Raw genomic sequence first — 21854 nt, 5'->3', positions numbered from 1 at the left:
TTTACGGAAGGGCATGCGCAAAGACCCGGCTGAAAAGAGTCACGCTCATCTATGAGCCCCATAGTATAGTTTATAGGTGATGACAGCTTCCCTTTAACCAATCTCAGAGCCCAGAGGTGAAAAAGCTCAGTTACAGGTGTCCTTTAAAGGCAGGTCTGCCAAGTGCACAGCACCCTGGTGGTCTGCTTTAGGTGCTGTATATTATCCTATTTGTCCACTGAAGACTTTGGTTGGCCCAAGCACTGACACCACACCAATTTATCTGTGTAACATGAGCGCATGCATATTTGCGTGCACTGGCGTACGTATAGGGGGGTGCCTGGGCCTGGAACCCTAGGGGGCCCATAAAGTCTCTCTTCCCCATATTGCAAACTGATACTATAAATGAAGCTTTCTAGTTGGGTGCCCAATTCCAGATTTTACACTGGTGCCCAGCAACTCTGTTTGTGTGCGTATTTGCGACAGTTTTTACGTTTTTGCATATTTTTACTGTACTTTTTGCAAGCCAAAATCATGTGCAATCTTGTGTGCAAAAAACATGCACTGATACTCTCAGCCATTGAAATGGCCAATTCAGTTAAAGAGTTCAAGTCGTGCTCTTTCCTTGCGCAGATGCGTAGGAAAATACAGCCTGCCGCTTTTTTTTTTGCACAACCAAATGGCACACACATAAACCGCGCATATGAACAAACCCATTTAAATCAATGGATCTACTCTCTGTGTATTATGTCCACAAATACTCGTGCAAATACAATCATGTGACACAGACCTAAGGCAAGTATAACCGGGCCAGCAGGTATTAGGAGGATTTACCCAGTAAGCCCTCATTCTCTCCAGGTATTTCTCTATATATTACAGTGAGGGTGCCATCACGTGGCCTCTTATCGATGTCGCACTTGCAAACCTGTGATTTTTACTGCGTGTGCAATGCGATTTGTAAGAAACACCCATCACATTGCTGCAACATGTTGTTTCAATAGAAAAAAAAAAAAGAAAAATCACATCGCACTCACATAAAAACCGCATCTACACGCAAGCGTGATGTAAATTTTTCTTTTTACTGCCATAGGAAATAATGGGCGATTCTGAAACACTGTTACTATATACCGTTATTTATAAACAGTAGGCTACTTTACAAAGATTCTAATGAATACACTGAATCCTCCTGATGGTTTATGGGATATATGGAAGCATGAAATACTTCTGAGGTTTCAACCACACGATGGCTGAAGTAGCAAGGTTCATGTTTGTGTGTTTCTTCACCCTTTGTCAGTGTAACTGTGTGGGTGTCTGATATTGGTAATGTTGTGAAAGTGCTTTCCCCCTTTTTTTCACATTTGTTTTTTTGCACACTTAGGGTTTCTACCCACTAGGGTTTTTTTCTCTAGCGATGCGAGATTGAGTGCCTCGCAGCGCAGAGAAAATGCTGCAATATGGCTCATTGTTTCCAATGGGGTCGGCGGAAGCAGCGCCGACCCCATTGAAAACATAGGGAATACATTGCGGACTTCTGCCACAGCTGTGACAGCTATGGCAGAGGATTCCTTTATCCATGCGGGGAGCCGACATGCAGGGAGCCGACATGGCTGCAGCCCCATTGAAAGCAGTGGGTTTGCAGCGATGATTTTTCGGGGAAGGGCTTGAAATATAAGCCCTTCCCTGAAAATCATAGCTAGCTGGAAAAAACATTAAAAAAATATATATACTCACCTAGAAGAGCTGTTCAGCTCTTCTTTCCGACACAGCAGTTGTCTTCTGTGTTCTGGAGGGCTGGGATTGAAAAATCCGCATCTCCAGAAAGCGCTGGTGTCATTGGCTGAGCGCTCAGCCAATCACAGGCAGCGCCCAGGCATTGATTGACAGCTGAGCGCTGCCTGTGATTGGTAACAGCACTCAGCCAATCACAGGCAGCCCTTAGCCATTCATCAATGCGGTATTATTAGTATGAGTGAGAAAAGATAGGACTTGCTCTATCTTTCTCAAACGTAGTGAATACTACATGTGGGAAAGATAGGGTAGGGTTTATCGTCCCGCTGTTTTATCCAAAATCGCGTAATATATCGTGGAGTTTGAAAACTCAGAGGAAAAGAAAACATTTGTGCCCAACTACGCTGCATAGTGGTAAGCATAGTTGCGCATACGGTCATTTATTTTTTCCCTTAAGAGCAGGGCCAGGGATTAAACTATAGGGCTATAATGATGGATTCATCCCTGGTTGTAATCCGGGAAAGTAACGGGTCCTAGTCCAAAAGCAGGAGTGATTTGATGGCACAGATAACATAAGTTTAGGTAGAGCAGGTTGTGTTTCAAATTCAGCTCAACTGACAGTGAGGTAACAGGCAGTATGGTGGTGCACAACATCTCGGCAGTTAGGACAGTCTTATGAAGAGGACGGCATCCAGAGAGTCTTTCAACAAAGTTCTTGCTGATAACAGAGGGTGCAAAGGTAGCAGCCACATGGGCCATGATGCCTGAGGGGCTAAAAGACCTCTCTGCCACATAAGAAGACACCAGTATTGTAAATGGCACATGGGTGGTTGAGGCTTGATTACAGATTTTGCATTGGAGCCCAGGAATTGCATCTTTCATTAAAACATGTATTCATTAGATGACTAAGAATCGCTTCTATACTAAATTCTAGACTAAATAAGACTCCACAAAAAAAGTTTAAATGCATCTCAAACTCAACCTGAGGCTACTCTGTCCATCACCCTCTAACAGCGAGTCACAGAACAAGAAGGCAAAACTAGGACAATGTATTTCAGTGCTTAAAATGTGTTATATGCCAAATTCTCACTCTACTGTTTGTGCCTCCTATCCTATGAGAAAAGGATAATTCATGTTGAAATCCAAGATGCTTGACTCTGACGTCTTTTCTCCAAAGGCAGGCTGCCTCTATACATGCATACACAGTTAATCATCAGCCATTCCCACCACAAATCTATGGCTTTATACACTTTGATGCAGTATGAATGCCTAGCATTTGAGCTTTGTCTCATATGAATATCTTCATGTCACTACTGAATATCTGTCATGGTTCGACCCGGGAACCTTCTGCACACCAAGCAGTAGCCCTTCTTATTGAGCCATCAGCCCTTTAAACACTTACTCTACATACTTGTTGTCTTGTTTCAAGATGCTGCTAACCCAGCACATATCCTTGATTAAACTCTCTATAAAAGCCTATCTCTGTTACTGCCTCAGTGCTTCTCTATTGTGCTCTGAGCCCTTAGCCAGTAAACCTGCTCTCTCATTTACCTACTCCCTGCAAGAGAAGATTGCTATCTTGTGTACCAGACCTCGGCTTCCTCCTGACTACTCTGCTGCCTAAACCCATTGTACCACACCATCATTTTGTGTACCAGACCTTGACTTCCTCCTGACTACTTTGCAGCCTGAACCCATTATACCACACGACCATCTTGTATACCACACCCCGGCTACTCCTTGACCATGCTACCCTCCAGTAGCAGGCAACAACATGAGATTCCACCCCACGCCAGAATAAACACGCCCAAAAATGGAGTCTGTTGTAGCCATGTTACAGAAAGAAGCGGCAAAATTACAAGAGTTTTGCACCATGTATCAGGAGAAGGTCTCTATCCTAGAAAAAGAGGTAGATATGTTGCAGCAACAAGTATGTGAGTCACACCATTCAAAGGCCGATGTTCACATGCCACTACCATCAAGATTTGATAAAGACCGCCTCCGATACAGAGGGTTGCTGGGCCAATGCTGCATCTATTTCTAGATGAGACCCGCTTCATTTACCAACGAAAGGTGAAGCTCTTGCTTGGATCTCACCTTATGTGGAAAATGACTGAATGACAGAGAAAAAGAGGTGCCGCTCTGAGAATTTATGTCTGTACTGCTGGGGCCTGGTCATTACGCTGTGAACTTTCCCAATACGTTCAAGAGTACCATCGCCCTCACAGGTGCTAAAACTGTAATTAAATGTCTCGAGGCAGGAGTGGATTTTTTTTTATTGCCCAGTCCCCCTAATTAAGCAAACATTACTAAGCCCCCCTGTAAATGACTGTTCTAGCTGGTTTGTACTTACCGTTCCAGCGTTTCAGCAACTTATAAAAAATTTCCCAAGATGGCCGCCGGCTCTTTTCCCGTCGCTTGCTGTAGCCCGACGTGCGCGCTCCCGAGACGCTACCAGCTGTGTCTCCCTGACAACCAGACGCCCCGCAGCCGCCGACCGGACCCCTGGAGTGAACACGGCCGACCAGTCACCCACCGCCAGGCAGCAGGTAACCGGCGCAGCCCCCCCCCCCCCCCGGCACAGCGACAGCCCCCCATCGCAGCGACAGCCCCCCCCCCCGGCGCAGCGGCAGCCCCCCATCACAGCGGCAGCCCCCCCATCGCAGCGACAGCCCCCCCATCACAGCGGCAGCCCCCCCATCGCAGCGACAGCCCCCCCATCACAGCGGCAGCCCCCCATCGCAGCGACAGCCCCCCCATCACAGCGGCAGCCCCCCCCCATCGCATCGACAGCCCCCCCATCGCAGCGGCAGCCCCTCCATCGCAGCAACAGCCCCCCCATTGCAGCGACAGCCCCCCCCCCCGGCGCAGCGGCAGCCCCCCCATCACAGCGGCAGCCCCCCTATCACAGCGGCAGCCCCCCCCCATCGCAGCGGCAGCCCCCCCATCGCAGCGACAGCCCCCTCATCACAGCGGCAGCCCCCCCCCGGCGCAGCACTTACCAGGACGGCGGGACAGTTGGGCGGCTTCTCGGGACAGCTGGGTGGCTCTGCACCTTCCTCTAACAGAGGATGGTACAGAATGGCCGCTCCAGCGCGCTCCCGAGCAGTGACAGCTCGTCTGCGCATGTGCAGAAGAGCTGTAGCGGGGAGCACACTGAAGCGGCTCGTGCTGAAAGGAGAAGAACGGACTGCGCAAGCGCGTCTAAAAAAGCAAGCTGCCAGCGAATTTAGACGGAACCATGGAGACGGGGACGCTAGCAACGGAACAGGTAAGTGAATAACTTCTGTATGGCTCATATTTAATGCATGATGTATATTACAAAGTGCATTAATATGGCCATACAGAAGTGTATAACCCCACTTGCTGCCGCGAGACAACCCCTTTAATTCTGCCATCCCAAAGCAGCCAGATACAGCTCTGCTGGCCATCCCATCCGTTACCCAAGAAGGAAAGGAGAGGCATCACTCATCCCTCCATTTCATTATCCATATCAAGATGACTATGGGGAGCTGCAAAATATTAGGCACTGCTATGCTAGATTCAAGAGCGGGAGGGAACTTCTGGACTGCCCTTAATAACTGTATTGCAACCAGAGCTAAAACTGACGCCATGGAAATGGTGGATGGATTCCCCCTGGTTTCTGGGCCTGTCACTCAGAAGACAAGTGAGCTGGATATTCACATTGAGCTAGATCATCATGAGACGATCAGTTTTCATCTCATCTCCTCTGCAAAATTCCCAGTCATGCTAGGGATCCCTTGGTTCTCTACTCACAACCCAGCCATCAACTGGGAATCAAGAACTATCACCTTCCTCTTAGAGCATTGTAAAGAGAATTGCCAATCCAGGCTGCCTATTTCCAGTCAGTGGCAAGAACCCAAGAGTGCTCCCCTAGAAAATAAGAAGTTGCCACTCCAATAGCAGCCATTCAATGACATCTGCAGCAAAAAGAATGCCGATCAGATATAGAAAGGGCCTTTGACAGCCTTTCCTGCAGCTACCTTTTTGTGGTTCTGGAAAAGGTGGGAATAAGTTTATTTTCCAACGAGATTTTTTTCACTTTAACTAGAGCCCTTACTACTCTCCCCAACCTAAAGTCCATGTTGGACACATTCAAGGCAGTCTCTGGTCTCCTAGTTAATATAGACAGAACTGAAGCTATGTTTATTAATACTCCCCGCGAGTATGCAAAAACTAATTGAACTTTATTTTTGATTCCACTGCCATCCACACTATATCACCTATCTAGGTATTAAAATTACCCCCGGCCTGAACTCCCTATATAAATGGAATTACACGCCTTTGTTTAGCACTCTTAAACTAAAATTGAAAAATGCAATCAATGCTCCTTTTCCTGGGTAGGGCGCATAAACTCAATCAAAATGAACGTTCTACTATGAATACTCTATCTGTTCAGATGCCTCCCAGCTAGCATGCCCCCACCAGACTTGATGGCTATGCAACAGGCCATGTCACAATTTATCTGGAACAATAAGAGACCTCTGTTACAGTACTAGTAGGGTGCACAGGTACGCACGGCGCGGGACTCCCTGACCCTCATCCACGCCAATGTCCCTTCCTGGAGGTAGCCCCAAAGGTGGACAGGTCGAGGCCGCCAACACTGACCCTACGCTACCTAGTGGCAGGACAGGAAGGAACCGCCGTACCTATGCAGATGACAACTTACTAGTACCGACAGGCTAGGCAGATGGCATAAACCAGCACGACAGGAAAACCACAGAAAACCACAGGCAGAGCTAGATCAACACAAGGTAGCTTTCACTGGAGCAGGACCGTAGTCAGACACACAGGGAACAGAACCAATAACTGGCAACTGCTATCAGCAGCTGCCAGACTATATTCAGGAGTCTCCGCCCCTTGGGCAGAGACCAATCAAGTCGGCTGACGGGAGCTCCCAGCCAGCCACTATAACTCACAGAGGTAGTTCGTGCGCGCCTCTCATAGCAGGAACGCGCACGGCTACACGCGCCGCACGCCGTGCCCGCACACCAGAGCACAGCACCGCCGCTCACCCACCCATCCCAGAACACTGTGGTGAACCGCGCCACTGCCACCCATGGTCCCTGACCGGCCTCATGGTAACAACCCCGGATTAAACAAAAAATAATGTTCTATCACAGAAAAATAGGGGAACTATCTGTTCCTAATCTACAAATTACTACTCAGCAGCACAAATGGCCCAGATCCCCCCTATCTTGACAGGCCTGGGAGCCTCCCTTTGGGTGGAGCTTGAAGCCCCCCTGGTGTCCCCAGTGGATCTCGGCGCTATCTTCTGAGACAAAAAATCTAACCCCTTTACTATACAACACCTCTCACCCCTAACTTTCCACCTCCCCAGAATATGGAAGATAAATAGAGTTCAGCACTCCTTAATCTCAGACTACCCACCACTATTTCCTATTATTCCCAACCAAGCCTTCCCCCCAAGCAAGCTAACGGATAGTTTAACCTGGTGGTAAAGTAGAGGACTGACTTCATTACAACATTTTATCACATTAAATAGGCTCATGAATATACAACAAACCACAGAAAAATACTTGGTACCACAGCACCTGTGGTTGGAAGCCCATCAGATTTATAGCTTCTTACAATCTATACTTCGTTAACAACACTACCAAGTATCCAACACACTGTTTGAAAGGCTATGTGCCTGGTCACCCCTCCATCCGGGAATGACTTCTCTCTTATACAATACCCTGAGGACATTGTATGAGGACAAACTCCTATTCATGAGATGCTGCGAGGCGGACCTGAACATATCACTATTTATAGCAAGGTGGCACCACTGCTATACTTTTGTTGCCAAAGGTATTGACCTGGTGACTCTCTCCGAAATCTCCTACAAGATATTACATAAGACTCACTATGTCCCCACAACCATAAACAAGTTCTCCCCTTCTACTTCTCCTAATTGTTTTAGATGTTGTTGGACATTGGGCACTGTCTTACATACCTGGTGGACATGTCCAGTGCAAGATCCTTGTGGAGGCAGGTAGCCAGGTCTCGAGAGTACTGGGCAGGACGATTCCTCTCACTCTCTTGGTTTGCCTGCTGGCAGACTAGCCGACTGAGTAGACTAACCAACAACACAAACTCTCCCAGTATATTTTCATAGCGACCAGGATCTACATTGCATCCTAGTGGTTGAAATCTTCCTTTAATTTGAACCCCATCATAGCCATAATTTCCAAAATCATGGAAAACTATCTGCTATAAGGGACAACCATATGGAGGGTTTTCTTAAGACTTGGCAACCATGGTCTGACTATCTAGATATTCCGAATTTGCAGCGACTCGTGACTTCATAGGAGAAACTTCTCAGAGACACACCAAACGATGCTATCCAGAACGTCTAATATATAAACAAGAGTTAACTCACTGCAGGTATAATAATGAGTGGAAAATTATTTATGTGGTGTGTTTATTTGTTTGAAAAATGTTTACAAAACTTGGATTCTTATTTCTAAAAATCCCCCTGCAAAAGGTAATTTTCAGTTTTTCATTGTGTATAAATATATGAAAACTAGAGATGAGCGAGCACCAAAATGCTCGGGTGCTCGTTACTCGAGACGAAATTTTCGCGATGCTCGAGGGTTAGTTTCGAGTAACGAACCCCATTGAAGTCAATTGGCGACCCGAGCATTTTTGTATATCGCCGATGCTCGCTAAGGTTTTCATGTGTGAAAATCGGGGCAATTCAAGAAAGTGATGGGAACGACACAGCAACGGATAGGGCAGGCGAGGGGCTACATGTTGGGCTGCATCTCAAGTTCACAGGTCCCACTATTAAGCCACAATAGCGGCAAGAGTGCCCCCCCCCCACACTGTCAGCATAAAGATCGTTCTTCTCTGCCGCAGCAGTAACAGCTGTGGCAGAGAAGAACGATGTTAGCCCATTGAATTCAATGGAGCCAGCAATACAGCCGACTCCATTGAATTCAATGGGCTAACATCGTTCTTCTCTGCCACAGCTGTTACAGCTGTGGCAGAGAAGAATGATTTGTCTTCTATATGTTCTCAATGGGGTCGGTGCTGCTGCCGCCGGCCCCATTGAGCGCATATAGAGAAGAGAACAGGAATCGCAGATCGCAGATAGGTGCGATCTGCGATTTCTGTTCTATAATTTATCGGACGAGCGCATAAAAAGCGCTCATGTGTCCGACAAAAATTCGCCGGACGCATGCGCAAATCCCGCGAAAAACACCCGTCTGACTAAGGCCTTAGTCAGACGGGCGTTTTTTCGCGCGATTTGCGGATCGCATGACGGATGCGCATCCGCAAATCGCATGACCGCTGCCCGAAAATCGCCCGAAAATCGGGCGGAGCTGTTCAGCGCATTGCATTCAATGGAGCCGGCAATACAGCCAATCAGGGGGCAGGTCTGACTCACACCCACTGAATGGGTGTGAGTGAGACCTGCCTCTGATTGGCTCAGCGCTGAGCCAATCAGGGGGCAGGTCTGACTCACACCCCCTTCACACCCACTGCAGGACGGCCGCGCGGAACTCCGGCTGCCGGTAGCAGGTCAGTATATATATATTTTTTAGTTTAACACTTTTCTGCAGGAATTGCAGGGAAGGGCTTATATATTTAAGCCCTTCCCGACAATTCATCCCACGATCGTCGGCAGCCCATTGATTTCAATGGAGTCGGCTGTATTGCCGGCTCCATTGAATTCAATGGGCAAACATCGTTCTTCTCTGCCACAGCTGTTACAGCTGTGGCAGAGAAGAATGATTTGTCTTCTATATGTTCTCAATGGGGTTGGTGCTGCTGCCGCCGGCCCCATTGAGCACATATAGAGAAGAAGGACCGTTGGGGTTCTTGAAGCCTAAAATCACTCCTAACACTCTCCCTATAGCAGCCCCGGCATCAACAGCACTTTCCCTCAGCTAAGTGAGAACGCATCTGTGGCGAGCCGCGGGCCGGCAGATTTTAATACTTGGGTGACACCTAATCTCGCCAGCCACTCACTGCAGGGGGGTGGTATAGGGCTTGAACGTCACAGGGGGAAGTTGTAATGCCTTCCCTGTCTTTCTATTGGCCAGAAAAGCGCGCAAATTTCTCAGGGAAGAAAATGAAAGTAACTCGAACATCGCATGGTACTCGTTACGAGTAACGAGCATCTCGAACACCCTAATACTCGAACAAGTATCAAGCTCGGACGAGTATGCTCGCTCATCTCTAATCAAAACCAAATAAAACCTTTTGAAACTAAAAAGAAGACCAATCAACTGCCCCCTTATCGGCAATATGATTGTCCTTTGAGCTGTTTCCTGGATCTTCTATTCCGTTTGGGCGTATCTACAACTTTTCGGAACCAGAATTAACCCCTTAGTGACGAAGCCTGTTTGCGTCTTAGTGACGGAGCCAAATTTTGGAAATCTGACATGCGTCGTTCAACGTAGCATAACTCCGTAAAGGCTTTACATATCCAAGTGATTCTGACATTGTTTTTTCGACACATGTTGTACTTCATTTTGGTTGTAAAAAGAGACCGATATAATTTGTGTATGTTTATTAAAAGTGCCAAAATTGGGAACATTTTGAAAAAATTGTCATTTTTTCACATTTTCAACTGTAATATCTCAAATATGTCCAAACACACTATACAAATTTTTGATAAAATATATATTTCCATCTGTTTACTTTATTCTGAATGCACATTTGAAAAACTTTTGTGTTTTTTTAACCATTTAGATGACGTACAAATTTAACATTACGTTTCAGCATTTTGAGGAACACTTTGTTTTCCTGCACCAAGCCAAGTTTGCAAAGGCTCATTAGTGTCAGAATAATAGATACCCCCCCAAATGACCCCATTTTAAAACTACACCCCTTAATGTATCCACTGAAGGGGGTCAGGAGTATTTTGACCCCACCGTTTCTTTTCAGGAATTAATTAAATTTAGAGGAGAAAAAATAAAATTTCATATTTTTGCAAATATGTCATTTTAAAGACATATTTTTTTCCTATAGTGCCCATGAAAAGGAGGATTTACACCCCAAAATGGATACCCCCGTTTCTCCCGTGTTCAGAAACATACCCATTGTGGCCCTAATCTTATGTCTGGATGCACAACGGGGCCTAAAATGAAAGGAGTAGTCGGTGTCTTTCAGAACTGAAATTTTGCTTGAAGGCGTTTTAGGCCCCTTAGCACTTTGTAGAGCTCTTGAGCGGCCAAAACCAAAGAGAACCCCCTCAAATGACCCCATTTTGAAAACTAGACCCCTTAACGAATTTATCTAGGGGTGTACTACCCATTTTGACCCCACAGTTTTTGAATGAATTCAAGCAAAGCAAAAGGAAAAAATTGTGATTTTCGTTTTTTTGTCAATTCTGTCATTTTAAAATCAGCTTTTTTTGTACAGCACACACATGAATGAAGCCTTGCACCCCAACATGGACACCCCTGTTCCTCCTGTGTTCAGAGACATACCCATTGTGGCCCTAATCTTATGTCTGGATGCACAACGGGGCCCAAAACGAAAGGAGTAGTCGGTGTCTCTCAGAACATAAATTTTGCTTGAAGGCGTTTTAGGCCCCATAGCACATTTGTAGAGCTCTTGAGCAGCCTAAACCAAAGAGAACCCCCACAAGTGACCCCATTTTGAAAACTAGACCCCTTAATGAATTTATATAGGGGTGTACTGCCCATTTTGACCCCACAGTTTTTGAATGAATTCAAGCAAAGCAAAAGGAAAAAAATGTGATTTTCCTTTTTTTGGGAATTCTGTCATTTTAAAAACTGCTTTTTTTGTACAGCACACACATGAATGAATACTTGCACCATAAAATAAATACCCCTGTTTGTCCCGTGTTCAGAGACATACCCATTGTGGCCCTAATCATATGTGTGGATGCACAACGGGGCCCAAAATGAAAGGAGTAGTCGGTGGCTTTCAGAACAGAAATTTAGCATGAAGGTGATTTAGGCCCCATTGCCCACTTGTAGAGCCCTTGAGCGGCCAAAACGACAGAGTACCCCAACAAATGACCCCATTTTAAAAACTAGACCCCTTAACAAATTCATCTAGGGGTGTACTGCGTATTTTGATCCCACAGTATTTGAATAAATCTAAGCAAAGCAGAAGGAAAAAATTACGATTTTCATTTTTTTGGCAATTTAGTCAATTTAAAAACTGTTTTTTTTGTACAGTGTACATAGGAATGAAGACATTCACCCCAAAATGGATACCCCCTTTTGTACCGTGTTCAAAAACATACCCATTGTGGCCCTAATCTACTTACAGGAAACATGGCAAGGCCTTTAATGGAAGGAACACCCGTTGGATTGCAGGGTACAACTGAAAAAATTCCAGGCCCCATTGCCCACTTGTACGGAATAAAAATTGACACCTTACAAAAATATACCCCCCCCCCCCCCTCCACACACACACACACTTTGCACCCTTTTCGGCGTTCCCCAAATCTTAGATAAAAGTAATAATGTGAACTGTGTAGTATTTCCAAAGAGAGGGGTAATTACAGAGGCTGGTTGGGATGGGTACATGGGGCAATAAAACCATGTATCCCCCCTCCTCTCATGCTTTTTGGGGGTATTTAGTGACCTCAGTGGCGGGTATGGGGTGTAAAAAGTGGCGCTGTGAGTCTCCGTAAGCTTGCTGAGATGCGGCGGTCTCACACAGAAGACGCTCAACAAGGTGCTCCTGGAACTGCATGAAGGCGAACGTTCCCAGTGCTTCTTGTAAATTACGGATTGCAGGTAGCGGTCTGAATACCGCCGGGCTTACACGGCCGTAGGTGGAATCCGCTTGCGGAGGCCCGCAGCGGATCCCATCTGTGAGCCCGGCTGTGACCCTGCATACGGCCGCGTATTGTACTGCGCATAACTGCTTACTCACACAGGCAGTCATGCGCAGTATATATTTTTTTGTTGTTTGTATTTCCCGCACCGTCGCTTAGCGATGACGCGGGTACCTGCAGCCCGTATACAAGGTAGTTGCGTATGGGCAGCAGGTATATCCGCGACCACGAAGCACAATGGGCTCTATGTTGCGGATATCCGCAGCAAAATAGAACCTGCTGCGTTCTCTTTTCTGCAAGTGGATTACGCAATTCCGACCCGCTAATGTGAGCGGAATTGTGTAATCCAATGAGATTGATCTGCGTATTACCACGGATCAGACGCATGCGGAATCCGTAATTCCTATCCGGTCATGTGAGACCGGCCAAAGGTAGATCACTACCTTTTTATCACGTGACCGGGGACCGCTCAACGAGGCCACCCGTCACTGCTCCAGGCTCTCGGCGACCATTGGTCGCTGGGAGTAAGGAGATTTTAAGTTTCCTGTGCTCCCAGACTCCTGCGCATGTGTCCGGTGTTTCACCAGCGGTCACATGCGCAGAATCCGGGAAAGTTCACGGAGGAAGATCGCGTCGGGGTGCAAATACGGAGGCCTCAGGTAAAAAGTTTTATCTCCTCTCACCGATCGCATCTTCACCTTTTTTTACTTTTACGTGATCGCCATTATCCATTGGATAACGGCGAACACGTGATCAGGAACCGCTCACCGCGGCCCCCCCGTGAAATCTCCAGGCTCTCGGCTAAGTTTTGTAGCCAGGAGCAGGGAGATTTTAAATTACCACAGCTTTTGAGCATGCGCCTGCCATCTTGGCGACAGGTGCGTGCGCAGAAGCTGGGGTAAGGTCCGCAGATAAATCCGCGGGCCTTAGGTACATCATTTCATCCTCCCTCACAGATATGATCTGCGGGGGGAGATGAAACGCAAGTTTTTTTAACTTTTTTTTACTTTTTTTAACTTTTCTTTTACTTTTTACACCTTTTTTTTTTACTTTTTACACTTTTTTTTACTTTACATGATCACTGTCATCCATTGGATGACAGTGATCATGTCCCCAGTGACATCCCTCTGCTCCTGGCAACACATGGCAGCCAGGAGAAGAGGGATTTTACATTTCCCGGGGCTCGAGCCCCTCTGTGCACGCGACTGATGATTGACATCGAGCGCTCATGCGCAGACAGGGGCTTCGGGTCCTGGGACATCTGGACATTGCAGATCCGATCCATGAGGAGAGGTGAAACTTAACTTTTTTAAAACTTTTTTTAACTTTTTCGCGATCGCCGCTATCCAATGGATAGCAGCGATCGCGGGCCCGGGGACCGCTCACAGCGGTCCCCAGTAACACCTCCTGGTTCCCGGCTACCTTCAGGAGCCGGGAGCCAGGAGATTTTACATTTGCCGTGGGCTCCCAGGCTTCTGCACATGCGCGTGACGTCATCGTCTGGCGCACATGCGCAGAAGGCCGGCGGCGGGTCCGGGAGGACCCGATCTTCGGGGGACACCGCGGACAAGCTGGGTGAGTATTTTAAGCTGCCCTGATGGATCCAATCCATCAGGGCAGCTGAATATCTAACTTTTTTACTACTTTTATTTACTTTATTGCGATCGAGCTATCCATTGTATAGCGCCAATCGCAATGTCGGGGGGGCTACCTGCGGGCACCAACAGCATGGAGCTGTCACGTCCTCAGGCAAGTAGGCATTAATCCTAAGAGGACGCATAAAACTATGTCCTCTAGGATTAAAGCCCACTTGCTGAGGACGTAGTTTCCCGATGGGGCAGTCGTTAAGGGGTTAAAAGCCCTTCAGGAATATTTGGATGACGATCTAAAAAAGGTCTTCGCCTGGCTCGCTTCCTCCCCTGCAGGAGCACCCATATTCTTCATTTAAAAGAAAGATTCTACTCTTCGACCATGCATTGATTACCGGGAACTGAATAAGATTACTATTAAGAATTGCTATCCTCTCCCGTTAATCCAAGAACAGCTGGAGAGGCTGCAAGTAGCCAAGATCTTTACTAAACTGGACCTCAGAGGAGCATATCCTTAGGAAATGCCATCAATAGTAGATCAGTGGGTGTTTGCCACCTGGAACATTCTGTGATAAGCTGTTCTCCAGGCCAATTTTCTTCTTTTTGAAATTCTATGACAATTAGGTCAGCAATATACGTTTGATACAGTTTGGATCAAATTATTCAACTTTCATTGCAAAATAGGGTTATCTGCCAAATTTACAAACTTTCAGCTGTTTGCAAAAAAAACAATCAAACTAGAATAGTCTAAATAGCTCAACATAACTAATATAACAAGTGGTTTATCCAAATTCAGCACCAAATGACACTTTTAATGACTACTGCAGTCTCTGAAAGATTCAAACATCTCTAGTAGAGATGAGCGAACGTACTCGTAATGAGTACTTACGCACCCGAGTACCGCCATTTTCGAGTACTTCTGTAATCGCGCGTAAAGATTCGGGGGGCGCCGGGGGGCGGGGAGAGGCGCGGCGGTGCGGGGGGTAGCAGCGGGGAACAGGGGGGAGCCCTCTCTCTCTCCCTCTCCCCCCCACTCCCCGCCGCAACCCCCCGCGCCGCCACGGCGCCCCCCGAATTTTTTCGCCCGAGTACGGAAGTACTCGAAAATCGCGGTACTCGGGCGAAAAAGGGGCGGGGCCGAGCACGTTCGCTCATCTCTAATCTCTAGTACTTTGTAGAACACCCTTTTGCTGTTATGACCTGTAAAATGTGATACAAATCAGACAGCAGCTTCTGACAGCGTTCCTGAGGAATCTTAGCCCATTCCTAATAGGCAACGGCCTCCAGGTTACTAATATTCTTCCATTTGTGTGCTGCAACCACCTTTTTAAAATACCATCAAAGATTTTCTATGACTGATGGCGAACCTTTTAGAGACCGAGTGCTCAAACTGCAACTCAAAACCCACTAATTTATCGCAAAGTGCCAACAGGTCAGGGGGCGGGGCTTATCAAGACGTATGATTTTATCCCCGTCGTTCTAAAAAGGACGGGGCCGCTTCAAAATAGACAGCGTGCAGATTTTGACTGCTTTTTGGATGCGGAAATACTGCAGAATGTCCTCAGCAGAACTTTCTGTGGAAAATTTTGCAGCATTTCCGCATTCAAAAAGCAGTCGAAATCTGCACACTGTCTATTTTGAAACAACCCTGTCCATTTCCGCCACATGTAAACATACCCCAGTGGTAATAGTGACCGCCCCCCGGCGGCCCCCAGTGTGACAGCGACATCCCCCAGCAGCCTCCAGTGTGACAGTGACATCCCCCAGCGGCCCCCAGTGAGACAGCGACACCCCACAGCCGCCCCAGTGTGACACCGACACCCCACAGCGGCCCCCAGTGTGAAAGCGACACCCCACAGCAGCCCCCAGAGTAATGGCAACACCCCACAGCGGCCACCAGTATAATAGAGACATCCCACAGCGCCCCCCCGTATAATACTGACACCTCCAGCGACTCCCTGTATAATACTGACACCCTACAGCGGCTCCCCGTATAATACTGACACCCTAATAGCGATACCTCACAGTGGCCACCAGTATAATAGAGACATCCCATAGCGGCCCACCGTATAACACTGACACCTCACAGCAGCCCCCAGAGTAATACTGACACCCCACAGCGGTCCCCCAGAGTAATAGCGACACCCCACAGCAGCCCCCAGAGTAATAGTGACACCCCACAGTGGCCCCTGAGACCCACATAGTTACCCCCTCCTCCTCGTTGAAGCTCCGATCCTCCTCTGCTCGGTGTTGCTGCTGGCACTGATCCCAGTGCACACTGTGCCGTCAGTGTGCTCTGGACGCCTCCTCCCCCTGATCTCACGGAACTTAAGAGGAGACATCGGGGGAGGGAGAAGGAGGATCCTGGCTGCACACTGACATCACAGTGTGCATCAGGATCAGCGCTGCTAGCAGTGCAGTGAGTGAATGCAGGCAGGGGAGCCGTGGCTCCTGCCGGTATTCACAAGTGGTCAGCGGCCGATGGCAATTCATGCCAGTAGGGAAGGCTCTGCATGCCGCCTCTGGCATACGTGCCATAGGTTTGCCACCACTGTTCTATGAGGTTCAAGTCAGCTGACTGTGATAACCACTCCAGTATCTTCCAGGACTTATGAAACCATTCTAAGTGGACTTTGAGATATGCTTGGAATCATTGCCCAGTTGGAAGGTCTCATAATACCCAAGCTTCAGTTACCATGTAGAAGGCATGAGCTTTTCTCCTAGGATTTCCTGACACTTGACTGAATCCATCTTGCTTTCCACACACTGCAGGTTTCAGTGCCAGAGGATGCATAGCAGCCCCACATAATCACAAGTCACCGCTTTTTTATTCAGTATACTAGTATGCTTTATTCTTCCTCCTCCAGACACACTGCTGATCCATAGACCCGAAAAGTTTCAGGTTTGTTTTATTGCACCACCAAACTGAATCCCAAAACGTCTGTGGCTTATTCATATGGTTTTGAACATACTGGAGTTGGTGTTTTTTTGTGCTTTTGGGTCAACCGAAGTGTATGTACGACTTGGAGTTTAGACATTAAGACCTTCAGTGCTTAGTAGAGATGAGCGAACGTACTCGTCCGAGCTTGATACTTGTTCGAGTATTAGCGTGTTCGAGATGCTCGTTACTAGAGCCGAGCACCACGCGATGTTCGAGTTACTTTCACTTTCATCTCTGAGACGTTAGTGCGCTTTTCTGGCCAATAGAAAGACAGGGAAGGCATTACAACTTCCTCTTGTGATGTTCCAGCCCTATACCACCCCCCTGCAGTGAGTGGGTGGCGAGATCAGGTGTCACCCGAGTATATAAATCGGCCCCTCCCACGGCTCGCCACAGATGCATTCTGACATAGCTCAGGGAAAGTGCTGTCTTGCTGGAGCTGCTATAGGGAGAGTGTTAGGAGTGATTTTAGGCTTCAAGAACCCCAACGGTCCTTCTTAGGGCCACATCTTACCGTGTGCAGTACTGTTGAAGCTGCTTTTTGCAGTGTTGCACATTTTTTATTTTTTTTTTGTATATCAGCCGTGCAGAGCATTGCGTCCTCAGTCTGCAGTAATTTTAGATAGTATAGGGCCAGTAGTGCTGAGGCAGGGACAGTGAAAAAGGTGAAAGACATATACTGTCTATATAGGCAGTGGGCTTTTCCAAAAACATTTGGGACAAAAAAATCTATTTGGGCTGCCTGTGACCGTCCTGAGTGTACTGCGTCTCTGCTGGGGGTAGTAGTCCTAATTAATACGCAGCCGGCTAAGTGTTACAGCAGGCTTGCGCAAAATTCTTTCCTGGCTCTGCTCTGCGTTCCGTAAGCGAAGTCAGCCTCAACCCAAAGGCCAATAAGCGGCACATTTAATTACAGCGTTCTGTTTCTGCACTACTGGTAATACACCATGCTGAGGGGTAGGGGTAGGCCTAGAGGACGTGGACGCAGGCGAGAACGCGGAGGCCCAAGTCCGGGTGTGGGCACAGGCCGAGCTCCTGATCCAGGTGTATCGCAGCCGACTGCTGCGGGATTAGGAGAGAGGCACATTTCTGGCGTCCCCACATTCATCTCACAATTAATGAGTCCACGCGGTAGACCTTTATTAGAAAATGAGCAGCGTGAGCATGGCCTGTCGTGGATGGCAGAAAGTGCATCTAGCAATCTATCGACCACCCAGAGTTCTGCGCCGTCCACTGCTGCAACTCTGAATCCTCTGGCTGCTGCTCCTCCTTCCTCCCAGCCTCCTCACTCCATTACAATGACACATTCTGAGGAGCAGGCAGACTCCCAGGAACTGTTCTCAGGCCCCTGCCCAGAATGGGCAGCAATGGTTCCTCTCCAACCGGATGAGTTTGTCGTGACCGATGCCCAACCTTTGGAAAGTTGCCGGGGTCCGGGGGATGAGGCTAGGGACTTCCGGCAACTGTCTCAAGAGCTTTCAGTGGGTGAGGAGGACGATGACGATGAGACACAGTTGTCTATCACTCAGGTAGTAGTAATTGGAGTAAATCCGAGGGAGGAGCGCACAGAGGATTCAGAGGAAGAGCAGTTCCTGCAGATTCATTGGGTGAATTTAGTGGAGGCTGGGACAGAGTCAGAGCCTGGGACCGCTCATTTACTACCCACCCCCAGAATTGCGGGCCCCAGCTCGGTGGTGGTATCTGCGGCGGTGTATGCTTCCTCCGCTAAACCACCCTCCTCCTCCTCCTACGCAACCTCTGTCTCACAATCAAGATGTGTCAGCAGCAGCACGTCGCCAGCAGTCGGTGTCGCGCGGCATGGCAGCACAGCGGTGGGCAAGCGTCAGCAGGCCGTGCTGAAACTACTCAGCTTAGGAGAGAAGAGGCACACGGCCCACGAACTGCTGCAGGGTCTGACAGAGCAGACCGACCGCTGGCTTGCGCCGCTGAGCCTCCAACCGGCATGGTCGTGTGTGACAATGGCCGTAACCTGGTGGCGGCTCTGCAGCTCGGCAGCCTCACGCACGTGCCATGCCTGGCCCACGTCTTTAATTTGGTGGTTCAGCGCTTTCTGAAAAGCTACCCACGCTTGTCAGACCTGCTCGGAAAGGTGCGCTGGCTCTGCGCACATTTCCGCAAGTCCCACACGGACGCTGCCACCCTGCGCACCCTGCAACATCGGTTTAATCTGCCAGTGCACCGACTGCTGTGCGACGTGCCCACACGGTGGAACTCTACGCTCCACATGTTGGCCAGGCTCTATGAGCAGCGTAGAGCTATAGTGGAATACCAACTCCAACATGGGCGGCGCAGTGGGAGTCAGCCTCCTCAATTCTCTACAGAAGAGTGGGCCTGGTTGGCAGACATCTGCCAGGTCCTTGGAAACTTTGAGGAGTCTACCCAGATGGTGAGCGGCGATGCTGCAATCATTAGCGTCACCATTCCTCTGCTATGCCTCTTGAGAAGTACCCTGCAAAGCATAAAGGCAGACGCTTTGCGCTCGGAAACGGAGGCGGGGGAAGACAGTATGTCGCTGGATAGTCAGCGCACCCTCCTGTCTATATCTCAGCGCGTTGAGGAGGAGGAGGAGGAGGTGGAGGAGCATGAGGAGGAGGGGGAAGAGACAGCTTGGCCCACTGCTGAGGGTACCAATGCTGCTTGCCTGTCATCCTTTCAGTGTGTATGGCCTGAGGAGGAGGAGGAGGAGGAGGAGGATCCTGAAAGTGATCTTCCTAGTGAGGACAGCCATGTGTTGCGTACAGGTACCGTGGCACACATGGCTGACTTCATGTTAGGATGCCTTTCTCGTGACCCTCGCGTTACATGCATTCTGGCCACTACGGATTAGTGGGTGTACACACTGCTTGACCCACGGTATAAGGAGAACCTTTCCACTCTCATACCTGAAGAGGAAAGGGGTTCGAGAGTGATGCTATACCACAGGACCCTGGCGGACAAGCTGATGGTAAAATTCCCATCCGACAGCGCTAGTGGCAGAAGGCGCAGTTCCGAGGGCCAGGTAGCAGGGGAGGCGCGGAGATCAGGCAGCATGTACAGCACAGGCAGGGGAACACTCTCTAAGGCCTTTGAAAGCTTTATGGCTCCCCAGCAAGACTGTGTCACCGCTCCCCAGTCAAGGCTGAGTCGGCGGGAGCACTGTAAAAGGATGGTGAGGGAGTACGTAGCCGATCGCACGACCGTCCTCCGTGACGCCTCTGCCCCCTACAACTACTGGGTGTCGAAGCTGGACACGTGGCCTGAACTCGCGCTCTATGCCCTGGAGGTGCTTGCTTGTCCTGCAGCTAGCGTCTTGTCAGAGAGGGTGTTTAGTGCGGCTGGGGGAATCATCACGGATAACCGTACCCGCCTGTCAACCGACAGTGCCGACAGACTTACACTCATAAAGATGAACAAAGCCTGGATTTCCCCAGACTTTTCTTCTCCACCAGCAGACAGCAGCGATACCTAAACAATACGTAGGCTGCACCCGCGGATGGAAGCATCGTTCTCTATCACCATAAAAAACGGGGACCTTTTAGCTTCATCAATCTGTGTATTATATTCATCCTCCTCCTCCTGCTCCTCCTCCTGAAACCTCACGTAATCACGCCGAACGGGCAATTTTTCTTAGGCCCACAAGGCTCAGTCATATAATTTTTGTAAACAATTTTTATACGTTTCAATGCTCATTAAAGCGTTGAAACTTGCACCTGAACCAATTTTTTTTTTCACTGGGCTGCCTCCAGGCCTAGTTACAAATTAAGCCACATTAACCAAAGCGATTAATGGGTTTCACCTGCCCTCTTGGTTGGGCATGGGCAATTTTTCTGAGGTACATTAGTACTGTTGGTACACCAATATTTTGGGGCCCTCGCCTACAGTGTAATCCAATTAATTTTTTGCCCACCTGCATTAAAGCTGACGTTACATTAGCTGTGCTGGGCACTGCAATGGGATATATTTATGTACTGCCGGTGGCTTCCTGGCACCCACCCATGCTGTCGGTCCACACGGAGTTGTAACTGCATGTGTCCACTTCTAAAGAACCCCAGTCTGACTGGGTCATGCAGTGTGGGCCGAAGCCCACCTGCCTTAAACATGACATTACCTCAGCTGTGCTGGGCACTGCAATAGGATATATTTATGTACCGCTGGTGGCTTCCTCGCACCCACCCATGCTGTCGGTCCACACAGAGTTGTAACTGCATGTGTCCACTTCTAAAGAACCCCAGTCTGACTGGGGCATGCAGTGTGGGCCGAAGCCCACCTGCATTAAACATGACATTACCTCAGCTATGCTGGGCACTGCAATGGGATATATTTATGTACCGCCGGTGGCTTCCTGGCACCCACCCATGCTGTCGGTCCACACGGAGTTGTAACTGCATGTGTCCACTTCTAAAGAACCCCAGTCTGACTGAGGCATGCAGTGTGGGCCGAAGCCCACCTGCATTTAACATGACATTACCTCAGCTGTGATGGGCAATGCAATGGGATATATTTATGTACCGCCGGTGGGTTCCAGGGAGCCACCCATGCTGTCGGTCCACACTGAGTTGTAACTGCATGTGTCCACTTCTAAAGAACCCCAGTCTGACTGGGTCATGCAGTGTGGGCCGAAGCCCACCTGCCTTAAACATGACATTACCTCAGCTGTGCTGGGCACTGCAATAGGATATATTTATGTACCGCTGGTGGCTTCCTCGCACCCACCCATGCTGTCGGTCCACACAGAGTTGTAACTGCATGTGTCCACTTCTAAAGAACCCCAGTCTGACTGGGGCATGCAGTGTGGGCCGAAGCCCACCTGCATTAAACATGACAT

The sequence above is a fragment of the Eleutherodactylus coqui genome, chromosome 6 (genome assembly GCF_035609145.1).
Source record: "Eleutherodactylus coqui strain aEleCoq1 chromosome 6, aEleCoq1.hap1, whole genome shotgun sequence".
In the NCBI taxonomy this organism is placed as follows: domain Eukaryota; kingdom Metazoa; phylum Chordata; class Amphibia; order Anura; family Eleutherodactylidae; genus Eleutherodactylus; species Eleutherodactylus coqui.
This window is presented reverse-complemented; position numbering follows the sequence as displayed.